The sequence below is a fragment of the Chiloscyllium plagiosum genome, unplaced genomic scaffold (assembly GCF_037043375.1).
Source record: "Chiloscyllium plagiosum isolate Xiang-an unplaced genomic scaffold, Cpla_swu_hap1 HiC_scaffold_27, whole genome shotgun sequence".
Lineage (NCBI taxonomy): Eukaryota > Metazoa > Chordata > Chondrichthyes > Orectolobiformes > Hemiscylliidae > Chiloscyllium > Chiloscyllium plagiosum.
The window spans coordinates 58,746,594-58,769,507 of record NW_028270165.1 but is presented as its reverse complement, the minus strand read 5'-3'; the positions used below and the strand labels follow the sequence as shown (position 1 = coordinate 58,769,507).

General features: G+C 46.2%; 1 non-coding gene across 1 annotated transcript; it reads left to right on the top strand.

The window, feature by feature from the left end:
• The first annotated feature begins 8,869 nt into the window (after positions 1–8,869).
• Positions 8,870–8,943, top strand: trnan-guu (transfer RNA asparagine (anticodon GUU)). The gene has a single exon. It is a non-coding gene; the product is annotated as a tRNA-Asn (tRNA).
• Positions 8,944–22,914: the final 13,971 nt, after the last annotated feature.

Sequence of the window (22,914 nt, the reverse complement as noted above, 5' to 3'; positions counted from 1 at the left end):
TCTTCCCATGGATGTTAACTAGCAGAAATTAAGCCATTTATCGGATTGAATCTGCTCTGCCATTCAATCATGGCTGATATTTTTCTTAACCCCATTCTCCCTGTCACCTTTGAGCCCCTTGATACTCAAGAATGAGTGAGTGGTGGAGCAGACTCAGTGGGCTGAATGGCCTAATTTCACTTCCTGTGGTGTCACAGTTTCTCGTCGGCCCTTTCGTTTCTTGGTCCAGAAAGAGTTATTGTTGACTCGTGAAGTTTTGGAAGTTCTGGAGTTTACAGGTGCACACCGCACTCCTCTCTGCCTCCTCCCAGAATAACGATTCCTCCTGAGATACTGGCAGTTCTTGAGATCCCTGGATATCCCGGAATACAAATCAGTGTGTCTAGAAGTCTCTACTGCTACCCTGGAACAGAAGGATTATGGGGAGAAAATTCAGAAATCCGAAGAGCAAAGAGACTTGGGACTTCGAGCCAAGGATTCTCTCAAGGTCAACTTACAGGTTGAGTCAGTAGTTAGGAAGGCAAATGCAACAATGGCATTTATTTTGACAGGACTTGAATATAAAAGCAGGGATGTACTTCTGAGGATCTTTCAGGTTCCAGTCAGGCCACAATTGGAGTACTGTACGCAGTTTTGGTCTCCATATCTCAGGAAGGATGTACTGGCTCTGGAACATGTTCAGAGGAGGTTGATGAGAAAGGTCCCAGGATTGAAAAGCTTAACATATGAAGAACATTTGAGGACTCTGGGTCTATACTCAATGGAGTTTAGAAGATGACAAGGGAACTAATTGAAACCTACAGCATACTGAACAGCTTAGACAGAGTGGATGTTGGGAAAATGTTCCCATTGGTAGGAGAAACGAGGACCCGAGGGCTCAGCCTTCAAGTAAAGGGAAGACCTTTTGGACCGGAGATAAGGAGAACTTCTTCAGACAGACAGTGGTGTATCTATGGAATTCACTGCCCCAGAAGGCTGTGAAGGCCAGATCGTTGAATACATTTAAGATGGGGATAACTAGGTTCTTGAGTATCAAGAGGATCAAAGGTAACGGAGAGAATGGGGTTGAGAAACTTATCAGCCATGATTGAATGGTGGAGCAGACTCAATGGGCTGAATGGCATAATTTCTGCTCCTATAATCTTATGATATGCTGATGTGTGAAGGGGTGAGAATGGGGGAAAAGAGATAAAGAGGGGAACACAATTAAAGTGAAGCTGGATACAGATACATAAGAAATACAAGAATTGTACGATAAATTTCAGACCACATAGAAGCACTGGCATACAGAGGGATCTGGCCATATAGATCTACAAAAGTGGCAATACAGGCGGGTAAGGTGATCAAGAAGGCACATAGCACGTTTGCGTTGAGTGTAAGAGTTGGCGAGTTATGTTACAGTTATTTATTCCGGTCACATTCAGAATATTGCGTGCAGTTCTGGTCCCTACACTACCAGAAGGACATCGATGCTCTGGGAGAGGGTATAGAGAAGGTTCACTAGGACACTGCCTGGTCTGGATGTCTCATTATGAGAAGAGAATGGGATAAACCTGGATTATTTTCACTGTAAAGATGGGGCAGAGAGATGACCTCAACAAAATGATGAGACACACAGATTGACTGGACGGGGGCGGCGTGGTGTCTCAATCATTAGCTCTGATGCCTCACAGCGCCAGGGAAACTGGTTCGATTTCAGTCCCAGGTGACTGTGTGGAGTTTTCACATTCTCCCTGTGTCGATATGGGTTTCCTCAGGTTTCCTCTCACAATCCAAATGTGTAGGTTAGGGTGGAGTGGCTATGCTAAATTACCCCAATGCCCAGGGATTGGCAGGTTAAGTTGGATTGTCCGTGTTTAAATTGCCCCACAGTGTTCAGGAATGTGAAAGTTAGGTACATTAGTCAGGGGTAAATGTCGAGTAATAGAGGTAGGGAAATGGGTCTGTGTGGATTATTCTTTGGATGTTTGGTGTTGGGCCAGATAGTCTGTTAGATTGTCAGAGGCTTCCCCCACCCCCCACCCCCCCTCCCCCCACCCCCAGGGTGGAAATGTCAACTACAAGAGGGCGCAGGTTCAAGGCGAGAGGGGGACAGTCTGGGGGAGAATTGAAAGGGAAGATTTTTCACACAGTTGGATGGTGGATGCCCGGAATGCACTGCCAGTGGATGTAGTGGTAAGAGGCACCTTAGCAACACTGAAGGTTATCTGGATAGACACATGAATGGGAGGTGAATACAGGGACAGAAACCATGCATCGGCAATAAATAGCAGGTCTAAGTTAGGATTAAGAATTGGCACAGGCTTGGGCGGGGTGGAGATGGGGGTAAAGTGAACTTTCAAAAAGCAGGGGATACCTGTATGCTGATGAAGGGGTGGGTGGAGGCTCAGGTGGAGCACAAACACTGACAGAGGCCAATTGGATCGACTGTGCTGGAGACTCAATGGGACAGAGACTTATGTATCTATTTCAGATCTACCTGCACTTCAGCCGCTTCTGGACTGTTTCCGTAGGGAAGGTGCAATCCCAGGCTCAGAGAGTATCAGCCCCCACTGGAAATAAAGTGGGTGAGAGAGCGGCCATTCAGCATAAAGGAACCCCTTACCCCTCCCACTTCACCAACTAAACAGGGTTCAAGATGAGACTCTCAGCAGCGGTAACAGCAGAGTCCAACCTGAATCCCTGCGCCATCTCATTTGTGAAGTTGCTGGTGTCTCCACAAGTCGCATGACTGGGTGAAGCCCTTCCCACACACTGGACAGGTGAACGGCCGCTCCTTGGTGTGGATGCGCTGGTATTTGCGCAGGGTGGAGGAATCACAGAAGTCATTGCTCCACACGGGACAAGTGAACGGCTTCTCCTCAGTGTGGACGCAGAAGCTGAGCAGCAGGTGATACGACTGGGTGTAGCCCTTCCCGCACACGGAGCAGGAAAAGTTTCTCCCCGGTGTGCATCCGCTGGTGCGGCAGTAGCTGGTGTGACTGAGTGAAGCCCTGTCCACACACGGGGCAAATGAACGGGTTCTTGCTGGTGTGGACCCTCTGGTGGGCCAGGAGGTGGTGTAACTGAGTGAAGCCTTTCCTGCACTGAGTGCAGGTGAACAGCCGCTGCCCGGTGTGCAAACGCCGATGAATCTCCAGCACAGATGGCGAAGCGAAACCATTCCCACACTCCCCACATTTCCACGGTTTCTCCATGGTGCAGGTGTCCTCGTCTGCCTCAGACCTTAACAATCAGTTGAAAACTCGCTTATGCTTACAGCATGTGTGTGGTGTTACTGGTGAACCCGCTGATAATTGGAACACTCTCATTCAGTCTGTAAAGCTTGTTCCAGTCACTACTCGGGTGTGTGGGTATGTGAGACTCTGAGTTTCCAGTCACACTGACGTTTAAAACCTAACTAAGCTGACAGACCTTCTCCCCTTTGTTTTCAAGGCCATCAATATCCACGTCCTCGTGAAACAAGTGACTGTCAGACTTTGATGTGATGTTTGGTCTGAGATTTCTGCCGCCAAATTCTTCTCTTGTAACATTCCTGTGAAGTGATTGCAAAGGTCATCACAGTCAGTCCATGAGAGAAAATCTGAACGCAATTCTAGTTACTGTGGAACATTCTTTCCTCTCTTAATCCCAAAGATCTTTGTGTAGATCTATATGTAACTGTAAACCAACAGGGTTATGGGGCAGACTGCATACCTCCACGAAGAGTTCACATGGACTCAAGTTGCTGAATGGACCTCTGTAGTGCAGTATTGACACTCTTACTGAAGATCTACAATATGCTGCAGTACGATATTACAAGCCCAGAAACAACTGCAAATCAGACAAGGGCCTTTCAGAAGTTGGACCATAAACTTCTGAAGCTGCTGCTGCTCTTCCTCTCTCTCTCTCTCTGAATGAAGATTGGTCTTCACCCAGACTGCAACTTCCTTCCTCTGTCAAAATATTTGTGAACACAGCCGTTTTTTTGAAGGATGTGATGTTTTCTGATCATCACAATTAAAGGGTGTCTTCTCCCTGATATGCAAAGGGATGGTCAGTCAGGGGAGGGCAGGGTCACGTCTTGTTGTTGTTGTGTGGAATCTGTGACAGGTGCATCAATTCATCCTAACTCCTGTACTCAGTGCTCTGACTGATGAAAGCAAGCATGCCGAAAGTCTTCTTCACTGCCCTGTCTACCCATGACTCCACTTTCTCGGAGCTATGAACCTGCACCCCTACATCTCTTGGTTTGAAATACTGCATATGAAACAGATTTGGTGCTTATCTCGACTCTAATTCGGTATTTTATACTGAATGCCATGACTGATGAAGGCCAGTGTGCCAAAAAAGTTCTACTTGTGACTTCACTTTCAGAGAACTGTGAACATGTACTCCAAGATCCCTCTGTTCCACTACACTCCTTAAGGTCCTACCATTCACCATGAAATTCCTACCTTGATTTGACTACACAAAATGTAAGACCTCACACTTATCTATATTAAACACCATTTGCCATTAACCTTAAACCTATGCCCTCTAATTTTGGACTCCCCCACCCAAGGGAAAAGACCTTGCCTATTTACCCTACCCATGCCCCTCATGATTTTATAAATGTCTTTAATGTCACCCCTCAGCCTCCAAAGCTCCAGGGAAAATAGCTCCAGTCTGTTCAGCCTCTTCCTGTAGCTCAAACCCTCCAACCCTGGCAGCATCCTTGTAAATGTTTTCTGAACCCTTTCAAGTTTCACAACACCCTTCCTGTAGCAGAAAGCTCACAGTTGCATGCAGTATTGCAACAATGATGGAACCAATGTCCTCTCTGAAGAGGATTTTAAAACAATATTTATAACTACAACCAAATCAGGTTAGTTGGGCATGACTTTCCCAAAACAGTTTGTTTTGGTTGTCCTTCATTAACCTATGCTTTATAATATATAAGAAAATATTTTGAGGGATGGGAGTGTTGCTAGCACGTCCAACATTTGCTCCCCATCCCTCATGGCCTTTGGACTGAGCAATTGGCTACATGCTAGAAGGCAGTTGAGAGTCAACCACATTGTAGTTGGTCTGGAGTCACATGATGTGAGCGTGTGCACGCGTGTGTAGGGTTGTGAGTGGTAGATTTCCCTCCCTAAAAGAACACTTACACAACACTCTGTAATGATTCGACAAAAATAACAGTTCTGGCAGCATCTATGAGGAGACGACAGTGTTACTGTTTTGAGTCCGGTGGCCCTTCAAAATTAGGCTGGATTCAAAACATTAACTGTTTTCTTTCCACAGATGCTGCCAGTCCTGCTGCATTTCCCCAGCAATTGTGCCTTTTGTTGCTGATCTCCAACATCTGCAATTCATTGTCTTAGCCAATAATGGTTTCCTGGTTTCCAATACAGCGACAAACTCTCACTTCCAGATCTTTTTATATATTGAAAATAAAGTCCACTCGCATCCATGATGAGATTTTAATTTTTGTTCTCAGAAGACCGAGATCTCTGGGCTACTTAACCAGTATCACTACATCACAATCTTCCCTTCACTGACAGTGACATTGACAATCTTGTCCTGAATATTTTTCTTTATTCATTCATGGAACGTGACACTTGGTCTCCCAAAAAATAAGCAAGTGCCAATTCAGAGGGCAGTTAAGAGTCAACCACATGACTTTGGATCAAGAGTGACACATTCACCAAACTGGGAAAGGACTGAAGATTTCCTTCCTTAAAAAAAAAGGTCATTAGTGAACAAGATAGGTACTTATGACAATTGATAAGATCACCAAAGCAGCGATAAGTTTATATTCCAGATACATAAATTGATTTCAAATTGCATCGGGGCCATAGCAGCATCAATTTGAAACTCCAGATGTTAAATCCAGGAACAATTCCCAAATGCCAACAACTCCCTACAATCTCTAGGCTTTCCAACACTGACTGGTCTGTAATTGCCAGTTGTATCCTTTTCCTACTTACTATTTACTATTTACTAATCAATTCAGCCCATTGAGCTGACTCTGCCATTTATTCAGATCACGATTATTCTGGGAAACATTTACTCCATTTTGCTGCCATTTCCCCATAATCCTCAATTCACTTATTGATTTAAAAAAAACTCTCTCAGCCTTGAATGCACGTAACAACCCAGGCTCAACAGCCCTCTGTAGTATCAAGTTCCACAGATTTACTGCCCTCAGGAGAAATTCCTATCTGTCCTAAACATGCAATCTCCTATTTAGAGGTTACTTCCTCTGGTCCCAGACTCACCCACGTTTCCACGTCTCGCCTGTCAAGTCTCCTCAGAATCTTGTACGTGACAATAAGGTTACCTCTAATTCTTCTAACTTCTAATAAGCACAGGCCCAACCTATTCAGTTCTCCTCATAAGACATTTTTTCCATCCTGGTATCATCATGGTCAACCTTCTCTGGACTGCCTCCAATACCAATATATCTTTCCTCAGGTAAACGGCCCTAAACTGTTCGCAGTATTCAGTTGTGGCCTGACTAATGCCTTACATAGGTTAACTATAACCTCCCTACATTTCTACTCTATTGAAAAGGCCAACCTCCCATTTGCCTCCCTATTACTCACTGAAACTGGATGAAGAGACTCGTGGATTTGATTCCAAATCCCTCTATTCTAAAGCTTTCTCCATTTAATATTCAGTTCTTCACCTCCTGACAAACTGCATTACCTCATTTTCTCATCTGCCAAGCTTTCGCTCATTTGCTTAACCTGTCTATATCCCTCTCCAGATATCTAATGTCATCCTCACCATGCTTTCACATCAACTGTCTCTTCTGCAAATTTAGCAATAGTACATTCACTTTACTTATCCAAGTAATTCGTATATATATTGTAAATAATGTTGGCCCCAGCGCTGATCCCTGTGGTACACCACTAGTTACAAGTTGTCATGCTGCACATGCCCCTTACCACAACTGTGGTAGTTCGCCAATCCTCTATCCATGCTAACATACAGCCTCCCAACACCGTGGGCTCTTTGCTTACTACTTCATGAGATGTGAATATCATTGGCAGTGCCAACTCTTCCCAAACTGACCTTGAAAAGGTGGTGCTGAACAGTCTCTTAAATTGCTTCACAAATATGGTGTGGACTGCAACAATGTTCAGGAGAGAGTTCCAGCATTTTGGACAATAACAAAGAAACAATGCGATATTGTGGGCGGCACGGTGGCACAGCGGTTAGCGCTGCTGCCTCACAGCGCCAGAGACCCGGGTTACAATTCCCGACTCAGGCGACTGACTGTGTGGAGTTTGCACATTCTCCCCGTGTCTGCGTGGGTTTCCTCCGGGTGCTCTGGTTTCCTCCCACAGTCCAAAGATGTGCAGGTTAGGTGAATTGGCCATGCTAAATTGCCCGTAGTGTTAGGTAAGGGGTAAATGTAGGGGAATGGGTGGGTTGCGCTTCGGCGGGTCGGTGTGGACTTGTTGGGCCGAAGGGCCTGTTTCCACACTGAAAGTAATCTATCTAATCTATCTAAAAAAAAAAATATCTTGCAGTCGGAATCCTGTGTTCACACTTGTTTGTTCTTGTTGGTTGAGGTCATGACTTGGAAGTGCTTTTGAAGAACCACCACTCATGCAATCAAGCCAGACTGATAGATTGTGGCCCCAGACTCTGCCATTTTGACTTCCCTCATCAATCTACATTCTTTCCAGCGAAGTTTCAGTCTCAAACCGCCACGCAATGTCTTCTGTTACGGTTTAAAAGATAAGAATATACATGATTACCAACCGTATTTTGGGTTGTATAAATCTTTGCCTGCCAGAGTTATTTTCCAAAAGACTTTAATTAAACTGGGTGACTGCATGAAATGGTTTGTTGGTCAGACTATAATCATCATCCTCAAAGGAGACAATGCCAGTAATACCATTGAACTCGTCTTTTTGTTTAAAAACCACAAGTTCTTGATTTATTTTTACAACTTACTGGCATTCACACCTGCACATTCAATGTCAAACTCAGACAACATAAATGAAATTACACCATTAATTTTGTTTTACAACAATCCAACAGATTAATTAATAATATACAGTGAATACCAAGGCTGATTAATGTGAAATTAAATTTGAGTGAAAATGTAAAATCGAGATGAGAGATAACAAATGGGGGAAGGGCAGAAGGCAAGAAATCCAGCATCATAGAAGGTGCTCCTCCAGGGAGTGTATTTTACCAACTACAACTGCTAAATATAAACAAACACTCTGACATGATCCTCCGGTTTTAATGGAAACCATACTCCCATACAGGAGGTACCATTTAAATAAGTTAATAGATACAAGCCTTGAGCAAATCCAGCCTCCAGCCGGGCCCCCCGCTTCTTGGAACTCGGAGAGGGGTTCCCACTCATTCATTCAACAGGAGGCGGCTCAAGTTATTGTAATGGGCACGGAGGGTACAGTGGTCGTCTATCATGTTGAGGAGGAAGCTGTTTCCTCTCATTCAACAGAAGAGGACCTATCTACTAGAGTTTTTTTTTGTGTGGTGAAGCTGGAGTCTCCCATAGAGCCCTGAGGCTCAGGTTCAAATCCCACTGCTCCAGTGTGTGTAATAACATTACTGCCCAAGCCACGTGCCAATTGGCATAGGGAGAAGAAAATTTGGGAAGTAAACACGTCAACCTGTTAAATGCTATATCCAATCATTTCACTTGCTGTCCCATTCGTACTCCAGTGAGCCCAGTCTCGTTTAACGAAGGTTCTTTTTGAGAAGTTTAATCGGGCATTTTTGCACAAGTCAAGTTAAGAAAGCCGGGATTCCTCGCAAGACTGCGCGGAAGACAACAATTGTAATTCTAGGCGGGGAGGCTGAATTATGAATTCACTAATAGCCTCCCCTAAAGATGGTGCATCCTACCCCAGCGCCTGTCTCTGTGGCGCAATTGGTCAGCGCGTTCGGCTGTTAACCGAAAGGTTGGTGGTTCGAGCCCACCCAGGGGCGCTGTGTTTGCTGTTCTTCCTCGGCTTCGAAGCTGAACGCTTTTAATGGGGTCAGGAAAGTGTTCCCCAAACGGAAATCCTCTCCACAAAGGGGTTTTTGAATTGAATTCATGTCTAACGTAAGGGACTGCGGATGTGGAGAAGCCGAGACAAAAAGAGAAACTCAGCAGGTTTGACAGTACCTGTCGGAGAAAACAGAATTCTGAAATGTTGTCTCTGATTCTCTTTCCACAGATGTTGCCTGACCTGCTGAGTTCCTCCTGCAATTTCTCGTTTTGTTTTTCATGGAAAGTTCATTTCACCTTTTGGGATGAAACACCTCGACTCGCCATGTGCAGATATTTAACCCTTTCGAATCACTGTGAAGTGATTGGATTCAAACAAACTCTGCGATGATTCACTCTTTCTCAGCTCCACAGGCAGACAGACCGGGGAAGTGAAGTTGTCAGTGTGGTTCTGTATTCGTGGGCCGAGTGGTTCATGCGATGGACTTGAAATCCATTGCGGTTTCCCCACGCAGGTGTGAACCCTGCCGAGTACAAAATGAGAAATGTCGTCGAAAAGAAAGGGAGCTTGCTCCCCGGCTTCTTCTTTGAGATTCAAATCAGCGGAGGGGGAAAAGTATTTCACTCACATTGGGACTGGTGGGAATCTGTAACCCACTGCCTGTTCGGGTGGAACAAGCAGATACCCGCAGAGCTTCGTTTGAGGCTATGAGCAAAGTGTTTGGAAATGAGATTAGAACAGTGAGGGGCTTGAAATCGTGATCGAAATGAAGCAGGCACCTGAGGACAAGGGTATTTCCTTTGCCAGTGAAAGATACTGCTTCACAAAGTTGGGCCTGTGGAAGGGAATCAGTGACGGTGATTATCTTTGGTTGTTCACCTTGTGAAGGTTCCCATTGCTGCGCATGTCCGTGTTAACGTCAGAACTCTGCAGCATGGCGGCGTGAGATACGCACAGGGCCGCGGCGCAATGGATGACGCACCTGACTCCACCTACCTGTTTGAAATGCAGCTCACAGTGTCTTCACACACCCCAATTAATCTTTCTCATTGTCCTGAAGCCGGCATACGGTTTGAATTCCCGATCTGCGGGAACGAGACTCTTTTCACTGTCTCGCGTCAGTAAGTGTCCCTGAGAACATCAGAGTCACGTCACAGCGCTGTCAGAGGAGGGGAAGCTGAAATAGCCCCACACGCTGCTCACGGGCACACTTTCCTTTCCCCAACTCAACGCCTCAACCACTGCGGCTCCTGGGAGTGGAAAGGAAACAATCACCAAAACCCAGTCTTAGCTTTGTGAATCTTCAGAAAATCAGCAAAACTTCATCCCTTCGGATTTTCTATCTTCGGCTGACAGGGATGGGTTTTGTCACTCTTTTGTAGGACATTGCAAGTGGATGTTTTGCAGAAAAGCACCACAATGCGATCTGATTAATCAGGACCTGGATGTTTTCGGTCTTTGAATGTAAGTGTTGTGCTCCAGAACTTTGTTGTTCACAGTTTATAATACTTATCTTCCCAGTCCCCTGTATCACTTATCGAAAATGTTTAATTTGCATCTTGTAATCCTTTCACTGTCTGCTAATGAGGATAGCGTTTCCGTGTTTTACCTAAATTATCTTGACCTTGCATACCTCAAGCCTCAAGCTAATTTCACGAGAAAACCTTTCCAGTTCAAAAGCCAACTGTTAATGATGGCTCTGTTTCTTGTCACGTATCCAATTTCAGATCGATGTTGTTAATGTCCCTTTTATTCCTTCAGATCCAGGTTTCGCTCACAGGGCTAGAACAGAGCTGTCACCAAATACATTTACCAATCTACGTTCATCCTATCGATTGTATTAGCATCATCAACACTTCTCATCAAAATAACTCGAGAGACTTTCACCACAATTTTCTGTGAACAGTTCCACATTAGCTTTGCTAATGAACCCCAAATTTCTTGAAGTGGCTCCTTATTTTCGGCCCTGATTATTAATCTCTCTATGCATGGGAATGGATCCTTCCCACCCGTTCTTTCACTCAGCAATGTGTGTAGTTCAGTTCGATCTCCCATCAGCCTCCTCTGTCCTGATCAAATCCAGGGGAACAGAATAGGTTGGGACTATGGCGCGGACAGGACAAGCCCAATACTCACCTTTCCTGTTAGAACCATTCCATGAGAAATGTTAGACCACAACTTTGGGCGTGTAGTTGTCGCCGAACACTTAAGGTGCTGGCGTAGAGATCCTTTGGGGCTCCCCCGCTCAGGGTGGTAACCTGCTGACTATGCTTTCTTCACTGGCGATTTTAAATGACTTCCTGTTGGCTGCATTATCGCTCAAACTTCACAAAACCCGTCTCGATAAAATCCAGTTTTCTCATGTCTGGGAATTGATTGCCATGCAGGAAAGTCGGGTTGTGAACAAACAAAGTACCAGCCTCACAACGTCAGCTCTGTTTACCTTTCCACAGATGCTGCTCGACCTGTTGGCTTTCTGCAGTATTCTCTATGTTTATTAGGCACAAGTGCTGCTTTTCATTCAAGAACTTCAATCCCTGTCCTCTGGTAACTGACTCTGGTCAGTGGCAATTGATTCTTCTGATCATTAATCTGCCCATTCCCACCGCTTCTTCTCCCATCATGACCAACAGCCCCAGGAAATCTCCAGTTAACCTTCTTTGCTCCAAAGCGAACATTCCCAACCTTGGGAATGTCTCTCCAAAATGGAAATTCCTCATCCCTGGAAATGAATCATGGCGTACAATTGGGAAGAGGTTTTGGCAAAATATTGTCAGTTACGAAATGGAAAAATGTTCATGAAGCAAAACAGAAATCCCAGTCTCCAGCTTTGTGAATCTTTAGAAACTCTTTGGGAAGCGGATTGAGAGGAGAATGAAAGATGAACTGTCCGACTGAGTAGAGACAGTCCAGACACCGTCCCCTTGTTGAAGAGGCCGGGAGATTGACTCTGATGTTCTCGGGACATGACCTGATCTGAGACATTGAAAGAATTGTCGTTCCTGCACATCAGGAATTCAAACCCCTTCTCGCCTCCGAGCCAATGAGAGAACTCGGGAACCGGCAAAACACGGAAAGGCTCGAAGGATGACGGCCCGGAGTAAGAAAGCTAGTTCCTCCTGACATGGATGTGTCTCCAGCCTGTCCCCGGTGTCTCCACAATGAATGTCCCAGGCTTTATTATGGAAAAGTAAAACTGATAGACGACAACTGGAATTCGAGGCCGGGAGGCTGAATTATGAATTCACTAATAGCCTCCCCTAAGCGATGGCGCAGCCCACGTCATCGCCTGTCTCTGTGGTGCAATTGGTCAGCGCGTTCGGCTGTTAACTGAAAGGTTGGTGGTTCGAGCCCACCCAGAAACGATGAGCTTCTGGTTGACTGTCACTTTAACACGCCACCCTGTTCCCTGACCCACATCTCTGTCTCAGGCATGCAGCAGTGTTCCAGCAAAGCTCCACTCCAGATGGAAGACCAGCGCCTCATTTTCCGTTTGGAATCCTCCAGTCTTCAAGATCGAGTTCAATGTTATTTGGACCCGAACTCCCCCATGCCCTTGATCCCTACCACACCCACACGAGGCCGTGTTATCACATCGTCTGCTGTTACACACGACTTATTGTTAGCCAGGAATAGTCTCCATGAACAGTTAGTCACCCTCCGACACAGATCGTTATTCTCTCCTTTGTCCCTCCAATGTTCTCCCTCTGAACTCGTGGCAAAGAGAGCAATGTGGATTGATATCCCTTAGCCAGCTTTTTGTCCCATCTCCAGGAACCGGGTTCTCTCCACTGGCGGATAATTAAACCACTTTGTTGTTGCGTTGACGTGAGGAGATTGGATAAATATAAACTTTTCTAAATCCCCACCTTCCGTTGATTGAACTGTGAGTTCACTCTGAATCACAACACGTGTCACAGCGCAATTTGAGGCCCACATTAGCTCTGCTGGTTCTACACAGCAAGTAAATGAGAGTCTCTATTCGTATCATTCTCTTGCCTTCGCCCTGTAAGTCTCCACATTGTTACTTTGGACATGGCCACCGAATTCCCTTTTGTGTTCTTGAATCTGCCTCCTTGTCACGGTCAGACAGGGACAAGAAAGTGTTCTTCCTAATGTCACTTTTACTTTTCTTTCCAAATGCCTTGAAATCTCTGCCAATTTTTGGGAAATTGAAAGGATTCTCATTCCTGCACATGAGGCTGAATTGATTTAATTTCTAACGTAAAGGACTGCGGATGCTGAGAATCAGAGACACAAAGAGGAGCTGCTGGAGAAACTCAGCCGGTTTGGCAGTACCTGTGGGAGAAAACAGAGTTCTGAAATATTGTCTCTGATTCTCTTTCCACCGATGGTGCCTGACCTGCTGAGTTGCTCCTGCAATTTCTGTTTTTGCTTTTAACTGAAAGTTTATTTCATCTTTCGTGATGAAACAACCAGACTCGCCATGTGCAGATATGTAACCCTTTCGAAACCTGTGAAGTGATTGTATTCAAACAAACCCAGCAATAACTCACTATTTCTCAGCTCCGCAGGCAGAGACCTGGGAAATGAAGCTGTCAGTGTGGTTCTTTATTCGTGGGTCGAGTGGTTAATACGATGGATTTGAGATCGATTGCGGTTTCCCCACGCAGGTGTGAACCTTGCCGACAACAGTTGAGAAATGTCGTCAAAAAGAAAGGAAGACTGTTCCCCGGTTTCTTCTTTAAGATTCACATCAGTGGAGGGGTTGGAAATCTGCAACGCATTGCCTGTCAGGGTGGAACAAGCAGATACCCACAGAGCTACTTTTGAGGCTATGAGCCAAGTGTTGGAAATGAGACGAGAACAGTGAGGGGCGTGAAGTCGTGATCGAAATGAAGCAGGCACCTGAGGACGAATGTGTTTTATTTGCCAGTGAAAGGTACTGCTTTACCAAGTTAGGACAATGGAAGGGAAGCAGTGACGGTGATTATCTTTGGCTGTTCCTCTTGTGAATGTTCCCATTGCTGCGCATGTCCGTGTTAACGTCAGAACTCTGCAGCATGGTGGCGTCAGGAACGCACATTGCCGGGGCGCAATGGATGACGCATCTGACTCCACCTACCTCTTTGAAATGCAGCTCACAGCTTCTTCACACACCCCAATTAATCTTTCTCATTGTCATGAAGCCGGCATACGGTTTGAATTCCTAATTTGCGGGAAAGGGAATCTTTTCACTGTCTCGCGTCAGTAAGTGTCCCTGAGAACATCAGAGTCACGTCACAGCGCTGTCAGAGGAGGGGAAGCTGAAATCGCCCCACACGCTGCTCATGGACATATTTCACTTTTCCAACTCACCTCCCCAACCACTGCGGCTCCTGGGAGTGGAAAGGGAACAAACACCAAAACCCAGTCTCAGCTTTGTAAATCTTCAGGAAATAAGAAATCTGTTCATCCTGTTGGATCTTCCATCCTGGCCTGACAGCGTTGATTTTAAATGGCTGTCCAGTCAGTGCCGATTCGTTTTGGCTGAAAAAAATCTTCCTTATCTCATCCCAGCATTTCTTGCCACAGAGAACTGTGCGGCAGAGTTCATGTATATATTTCCTTGTATGGTATTTTGTAAATAACATACGTTTGCGGGTTGTTTGTATAGGGTATTTAAGGTTCACTAGCCGTTGTTTAATGCTGAGAGGGTTGAGTTATCTGGAAATCATTTCCCAGATGTCTTTAATGTAAAGTAATGTGGCTAGGGTTTCTGAAGACGTTGTGTCTGCTAGTGTCAGTTTGTTGATGTGAAATCGTCACACTGGGTTTATTGGGTAGGCAAAAGTGGGGACTGCAGATGCTGGAAACCAGAGTTTAGATCAGAGTGGTACTGGAAAGGCACAGCAGGTCAGACAGCTTCCGAGGAGCAGGAAAATCGACATTTCGGGCTTAAGCCCTTCATCAGGAATAGAGGCAGGACGCTTCCAGGGATGGCGAGATAAATTGGCGGGTGCTGGGCCGAAGGTAGCAAAGAGTACAATAGGTGAATGGGGGTGGGGATGGAGGTGATAGGTCAGAGAGGAGGGTGGAGCGAACAGTTGAGAAGGGAGATTGGCAGGTAGGACAGGTCATGAGGACAGCGCTGAGCTGGAAGGGTGGAACTGAGGTAAGGTGGGGGGAGGGGAAATGAGGAAACTGGTGAAGTCCACATTGATGTCCTGGGGTTGAATTTATCCGAGGCGAAAGTTGGGGCGTTCTTCCTTCAGGCATCGGGTGGGGAGTGAGCGGCGATGGAGGAGGCCCAGGACCTGCATGTTCTGGGCAGAGTGGGAGGGGGGTTGAAATGTTGGGCCAGAGGGTGATGGGGTTGATTGGTGCGGGTGTCGTGGAGATGTTCCCTCAAGCGCTGTGACTTGACTCTGCGAGGAGTCTCCAGTCTCCCCAATGTAGAGGAGACCGCATCGGGAGCAATGGATACAAGCAATGACATTGGTGGAAGCCTTCTCACGATTGTGGCCCAGGTTCGATTTCCGGGCAGGGAAGCAATTTACATTAGAGCTGTGAGAGAGCCCTGCTGTCTTCCTGGTGGTCTAGTGGTTAGGATTCGGCGCTTTCACCGCTGCGGCCCGGGTTCCATTCCCGGTCAGGGAAGTATTTCTCAGTGGACCTTTTGCCTACCCATTCTCCTTAAATGCGCTGTACAGTTCCTTATTGGTCTTCGTCGTTACTGGCTCCTGCAGTGTGTCATGCCTCGTTGAAATAGTGTCCTGATTCAGGCTTGTTTGTATGTGTAGGGATCATTGATTCTGTAGCTAAGTACTTGGTTCGTGTGTGTTGTTTTCCTGTAGACGCTGTTTTGAATTTACCATTGACTGTTCGCTCTACTGTGACATCTCGAAATGGCACTTTGTTGTTGTTCTCCTCTTTTGTGAATTTTATGCCAGTAAGGATATTGTTGATGGTGTTGTAGTTTTCCTCTAATTTACTTCATTTTTTGATGACAAAAGTGTCATCACTGTGGCGGGCCTTTTTTCTGCGGGCAGAACCGGGATGTTCTGCGAAGCAGTCACCCAGTTTATGCTTCATGCTACATTGGGGAAACGACACTGTGAGCAGCGAATGCAGCGGACTAGGTTGTGGCAAAAGTGCTGCTTGACCTGGCAGGTATGTTTGAGCCCTTGGATATTCAGGAGGGAGCAGGTAAATGGGCAGGTGTTACACATTCGGCGGTTGCAGGGGAAAGTGCCTTGGCACTATGGGAGGTGGGTGTGGGGTGTTGTGAGTGAAGGAAGAGTGGAACCGAGGTGGAACCCCTGGCACAACGGGTGCGTGTTGGGACCATAACCCAGCTGAGAAAGCATTCTCTCCTATTCACTCAATGTCGTCTTTAGCAGCTTTCCGGTATAACAGCGCTCTGTTCTGCACTTCGCCTTCTCATCTGCTGCCGAAAAAAAGCTTGGACATAAATATTTCCCAGTGATATACTGGCCCAATGTGCACAGTCGCGTTGATACACTCGTGGAGGTCTGCGTGGTCTTCTCCTGTTCTCTGTATCCTATGTTGAGGAGGGCAATGCTTGTCACTGGCCACTCGGGTGTCAGAGAAAAGTTTCGAAACAAAATGGTTGAATTATCTGCCAGTGGAGAGAGCCCGGTTCCTGGGGACGGGACAAACAGCAGCAGGGAGACTGAATGAGAAGCAGCTGTTCGGGAAACTCTTTGCCGTTTGCAATTCTCAGAGCAATCTCAAATGTATTTCATACTGAGCAAGTCTCAGGTCGCGCAAGCGGTGTGGGGGGTTAGTAGCGCTTCAGCCCTCTGGCTCGTTGGTCGAGGCGTATGATTCTCGTTTTGGGCCCTTTGCTGCACCGAGCTGGGAGAGGTCCCGGGTTCAAATCCCGGACGAGCCCGCGTTTTTTAACTTGACTTGTGCAAAACCGCCTGATTAATTTTCTCAAAAAACGCCTTCGTGAAACGAGGTTGGGCTGTTTGGAGTACGAATGAGGCAGAAGACAGGGAAGTGAAATGGTTGGAGATAGTGTTCAACAGGTTGACGTGAGTGGTGCGGTGTTTGAGGAATGTCAACAATCAAGGGAGATTGGAAAATTGAACAGCTCTCCTCGGAGAACCGAACTTTTCCAAGTCATGAGGGACCTAGAAACAGGAAATAATGTTGTGAAAATGCTCCCACACCTGAAAGGATCCACAACGATTCGGCAAGTGGAAAATGAGGTGTTGTTCTTTCATCTGGAGCTAGAACACTGCTGCAAGCCTGAGACAGAGATGTTGGTCAGGGAACAGGGTGATGTGTTAAAGTGGCAGGCAACCGCAAGGTCAGGGCCTTTTTAGTGAAACTGACACCTCTCACCCAAGTGATTCAGTGATGGAGACAGCAGAAGAGCAAAAGTGCGAGATCACTTTTTCACAAAAGCATCTTCGTTAAACGAGATCAGACTGCCAGAAGTAGGGGATGGGGCTGAGCTACCATTGCAGCGAACACAGCGAAGCGAAACACTTGTTCAAAGTTAGAACAAGTATTGCAGATTGTTCGCCCACACAATCCGAGTCTGAATGAATCCTCCAACTGCGTTATTGCTCCAATCTGAGAGTCAAATTTCAGGAAGCGGGGAATTGCTGTGATTGGAGACAGCGCTGGGCAGGTTGTCGTGAATTGTGCCGTGTATGAGGAATGTCAGTAATTAAGGCAGATTGGAAAGTTGGGACAGCTCTCCTTGAGGAACATACGTTTGAAATCTGGCCCAGCTGACGTTTTCCAAGACACGAGGCGTCTAGACAGAGAAAACAATATAGTGAAAATGGTACCACGCCTGAAGGATCGCCAACAATTAGGCAGAGTCTTGAGGAGAGGAAGTAAAAATAACATTATGAAGAACATTTTCGTGCAGAGAGTGGTTAGGGTCAGATTTACACAGTTGCGCTGGCACCCTTGTGAAGCTCTGAGTTGCCTCGTCCTCTTCTGTCGGTGTGTTCTGATCTCAAGTGTGAAACCTCTTCGCTCAGATGGTAATGAACTGGTGAAGTTGAAACACATGACTTGCTGTTTTTTTGTCCATTTCCTGCGGTAAAGAAACAGACGCCCGTGTAACAAAATACTTTCTGCAGGATTGCTGTGTCAAGGCAAATTCTGAACACCAAACAGGCTGCACAAGAAGGCACTCATATCAATTTACCTGAGGGAAGAGTCTCCGGTGTCCATTTCTGTCTGTCCCGATAGCACATCACCTTGCCATTTCTCCGATAACAGACCTTTGGAACAAGTTCAAAGTTGCCATTTGATGTATTCGTGTCAATGATGTCTCCTACCCCAAGTGATAGTGAGAGAGAGCAGAAGAGCGAATGGGCTCTGCCTTCCACCAGCACAGCTTGCAAGCAGAAACAAAATGGTTCAATTATCCGCTAGTGCAGAGAGCCCGGTCCCTGGGGACGGGACAAACAGCAGTGTTCTGGGAGCAGGAGACAGACTGAGAAGCAGATGTTCTTGAAACTCGTTGCGGCTTGAAATTCTGGAAGCAATGTACAATGTATTTCGTACTGAGCAAGTCTCAGCGGCTTCTGGAGCTGGCTGCGTCCATGGCATGTGGCTCGTTGGTGTCAGGGTAGGAACAGGTTGACGTGAATGGTGCCGTGCCTGAGGAGTGTCAGTTCTGAAGTTAGATTGGAAAGTTGGGACAGATCTCCTTGGACCTGTAGTTGCTGTGGAGGAGGATCATAAGACACAGAATATAGAATAAAAGATTATAGTGTCATGTAACATAAATGATATATTGAAGAAACCTAGATTGCTGTTGAGTCTTTCATCTTTTAAAACGGGTTGTAGATTTCGGTTCATTAATCTGTATATCCCAGAACCTTTTAAAAGTCACATTCTCCAGGTAACTTTAGGTTCTATAAAAGGAGGTGACACCTCAGATCAGACAACGCATGAAAGCTGTGAGGGTAGGGTCTATCTGTATCCTAATCTTGAGTGAGACGGGTTCTATTTCCAAATATATAATCCTGCAAACGCAGATTCACCCCAAAGACTTCTATATGTGAGTGCATGCATGAGAGAGAGAGCGTGTGTGTGCGTGTGCATGCTGGGTACTGTGTGTGAGTGTGTGTGTGTGTGTGCATGCTGGGTACTATGTGTGTGTGAGATGGAGTATAAGCATGTGAGATGATGTGTGCGTAGGTTTGAGTGTGGGGATGTATTACTGTGTGTCTGAGAGAGAGCATGTCTATCAGAAAGGGTCTGCACGAGCGTGTGAGTATGTAAGAGAGTGTGCTTGTGTGTGTGAGAGTGTATTGTGTAGCTGGGTCTCCTGTAGTGTGACGTGAACCCAGGGTCTCGGCTGAGGCCATCCTCATGTGTTCTAAACTTGGTTATCAGCCTCTGCTCGGCCACTAGATCAAAGAGGGCTGAGGCACGAGAAAGGACGGGCGGGGGCACTGGAGAAGGGAGAGAAATGGAGAGGAGACAGAGGTTGTGGAGCAGAGAATGACTGGGGTTCAGAGGGTTGGGGAGAGAATCGGGGTGCAGTGTGAAGAGGGGAGAAAGGGCGGGGGCAGTGGGTGGGGAGAAAATGGACAAGGGGCAGAATGGGAAGCGAGAGACAGCACAAATCCCACCTTCCCCAGGACTGGTGTCAGTGTCCCACGAACTGGAACCCACTCGTCCCACAGCAGATTTGTGGCAACCATTTCTCAATATAAGCATGGCTAAGGCATATCATCCCTGCAGACCATTCACACCGACCTTCCCAACAGCATCCTACCCAGACTCACTCGATTACGCTACAGCCCTGCAGTTCCCCATGGCTATTTCCTGATGAACGGTTTTGCCCAAAACGTCGATTCTCCTGCTCCTCAGATGCTGCCTGACCTGCTGTGCTTTTCCAGCTCCACACTCTCGACCCTAATTTCCTGCATCTGCAGTCCTCACTTTCGCCCTGTAAGGGGTGAATGTTATATTCCGAGTCTTTCAAATCTTTTAAAATCTTTTCCCCTCACCCTAAACCTATACCCTGTAGTTTTGCAATACTTCTACCCTGGGGAAACGACAGAAACGTTGAGCAGCCAGACAAAATGCAAAAGGAATAACATGTCTAGGCACAGGGGAAAAACATTTCGACAAAATTTGCTTTGGTGTTTTTCTCTCGTATTCGCATTTGGACACTTAAAATTTGTCATGATGTGGAGGTGCCCGTGTTGGACTGGGGTGTACGAAGTTAAAAATCACAAACACCAGGTTACAGTCCAATCGGCTTGTTTGGAAGCACTAGCTTTCGGAGCGCCGCTCCTTCATCAGGCGGTTGTGGAGTATAAGATCATAAATTCTGTGTCTTACGATCTTATACTCCACAACCACCTGATGGAGGAGCAGCGCTCTGAAAGCTAGTGCTTCCAAATAAGTCTGTTGGACTATAACCAGGTGTTTTGTGATTTTTAACTTTAAAATTTGTAACAAATTCCTGCACACTGAGCATGCTCCGCGGTGTCAGCAAATACTGCGCATGACCGCCAGTGTCAGCAAAGCACTGCGCATATTCCTTGGTGCCCGCAGAAACTGCGCGTCAGCTCCTTTCCATGGACCAATGGAGAACCTTGGAGGACCGGAAGGAGACTGGTCCTCCTGCCAACCAGAGCCGGCCATTGTCGAAATGTGGAGGTTGGACGATGAGCTCTGAAGCTGCTGCTGTTCCTTCCTCTGTGAACTTCACGATAGACTGTAACTTCCTTCCTCTGTCTAACTTTTGTGAGTACAACAGTCTGTTTCTCACCACTTTTTCCATTTTTTGTTTCATTCTGGGGTTCAATTGTTAACTTGCAGCAACTAAAAGGAAAGAGTGAATCGGGGGGCGGCGGAGGGACAGACTCTGGAAAAGTTGATCCAGGTCTGTCTCAATTTACAAACACATGGCAAATGCAGTGACACAATCTATAGCCTTTGATGTAAAAGAAAAGCGCAGAGAGGAGACGTATTGTTTAAATGGTGATATGTTGAGATGTGGTCAAAGTGAGATGATGGAGGTCAGAGTTGAAAAGTGCGGCGCTGGAAAAGCACAGCAGGTTAGGCAGCAACTGAGGAGGAGGAGAGTCAATGTTTTGGGCATGAGCCCTTCATCAGGAATGATGTGTGGATGGACAAAGGGGCCTCAGCGTCCTTCTACACCAGTTGGCAGACAGGCGCAGCAAGCAATCAGCAAGGCAAGTGGTATATTAGCAAGAGGAATTGAGTTCAGAAGTGGGGATGTCTTCCTGCAGTTAGGTCAGTCATTGAATGTATTCAAGGCTGAGTTCATTTGACTTTGAAGAACAAAGAAGTGATGGGTATTGGGGGAGGTAAGAAAATGGTTTTAAGACCAGTATAGAACAGTTACAGTCATACAGCACAGAAACAAACCATTAAGTCCAACTAGTCCATGCTGACTGTGTTCTGAAACTAAACTAGTCCCACCTGCCAGTGTTTGGCCCAGATTCTTTGAACCTTTCCTATTACAATTGGAACATTTAAGAGGCATTTGGATGGGTATATGAATAGGAAGGGTTTGGAGGGATATGGGCTGGGTGCTGGCAGGTGGGATTAGATTGGGTTGGGATATTTGGTCGGCATGGATGCGTTGGACCGAAGGGTCTGTTTCCATGCTGTACATCTCTATGACTCTATGTACTTATCCAAATGTCTTTTAAACACTGTAACTGCACCTGCATCCACCACCTCCTCTGGACATTGATACCACATGAGAACCATTCTCTGTCTTAAAATAAAAAGGTGCCCCTCATGTCTTTTTAAAATATTTCTCCTCTCATCTTCAAAGTTTGCTCCCTAACCTTGAAACACCCATCCCAGGGAAAGAATACCTGCTGTTCACCTCATCGATACCCCTGAAGATTTTATAATCCTCTCTAAGGTCATCTCTCAACCTCCGATGCTGCGGTGAAAAAAATCCCACCCTGTTCACCTAGATGCCGGTATATTTATATCCAGTTATGAACTGTTCAATGCTGGTGCCGACTGGAAAGACCAAATGACCTATTCCTGCTCCCAATTCTCACACTTTGTGTCCAGGACAGCAAGAGACCATATGACATAGGTGCAGAAATGAGGCCATTCAGCCCATCAGATCAACTCCACCATTCAATCACGACTGATACGTTTCTCAACCCCATTTTGAAATTTTGATTTTGGAAAGGCAGATCAGGGCAGGATCTGCAAAGTTAATGGGGAGTGTTGTTGAATAAAGATAGCTTTGAGTGCTGGTTCATAGTTTCTTGAAAGTGGAGTCGCAGGTAGACAGGACAGTGAAGGGGGTGTTTGGTATGCTTGCCTTTATAGGTCAGTGCATTTCAGTACAGATGTTGGGAGGTCATGTTGCCCCTGCACTGGACATTGATTAGGCCACTTTTGGAATACTGTGTTCAGTTCTGGTTACCCTGCTACAGGAAAAGTGTTGTGAACCTTTGAAAGGGTTTGGCAAAGATTTACAAGGCTATTGCCAGAGTTGGAGGGTTTGAGCTATAGGGAGAGGCTGAATAGGCCGGGGCTGTTTTCCCTGGAGCATTGAAGGCTGAGGGGTGACTTTATAGAAGTTCATATGGAGCATGGATAGGGTGAATATCCAAAAACATTTCCACATAGTAGGGAAGTCCAAAACTAGAGGGCATAGATTTGAGGTGAGAGGGGAAAGATTTAAAAGGAACCTTATGGACAACTTTCTCACACAGAGAGTGATGCAAGCATGGAATGAGCTGCCAGAGGCCGTGGTGGAGGCTGGTATATTTACAGCATTTTAAATGGCATCTGGTAACAGGGTGAATGGAGAGGGATATAGGCTAAGTGCTGACAAATGAGACTATGTTAATTTGGGATATCTGGTCAGCACAGACAATTTGGACTGAAGGAAAGCAGAAGTATTGTTGTGAAGACTGGAATTTCAGAGCAGCTTTCAAAGATATTTTGTCCTTACTGAGAGCAGAAGCTACAATGAAATCTTTCATTTGAGAGACAGCAACTGAGG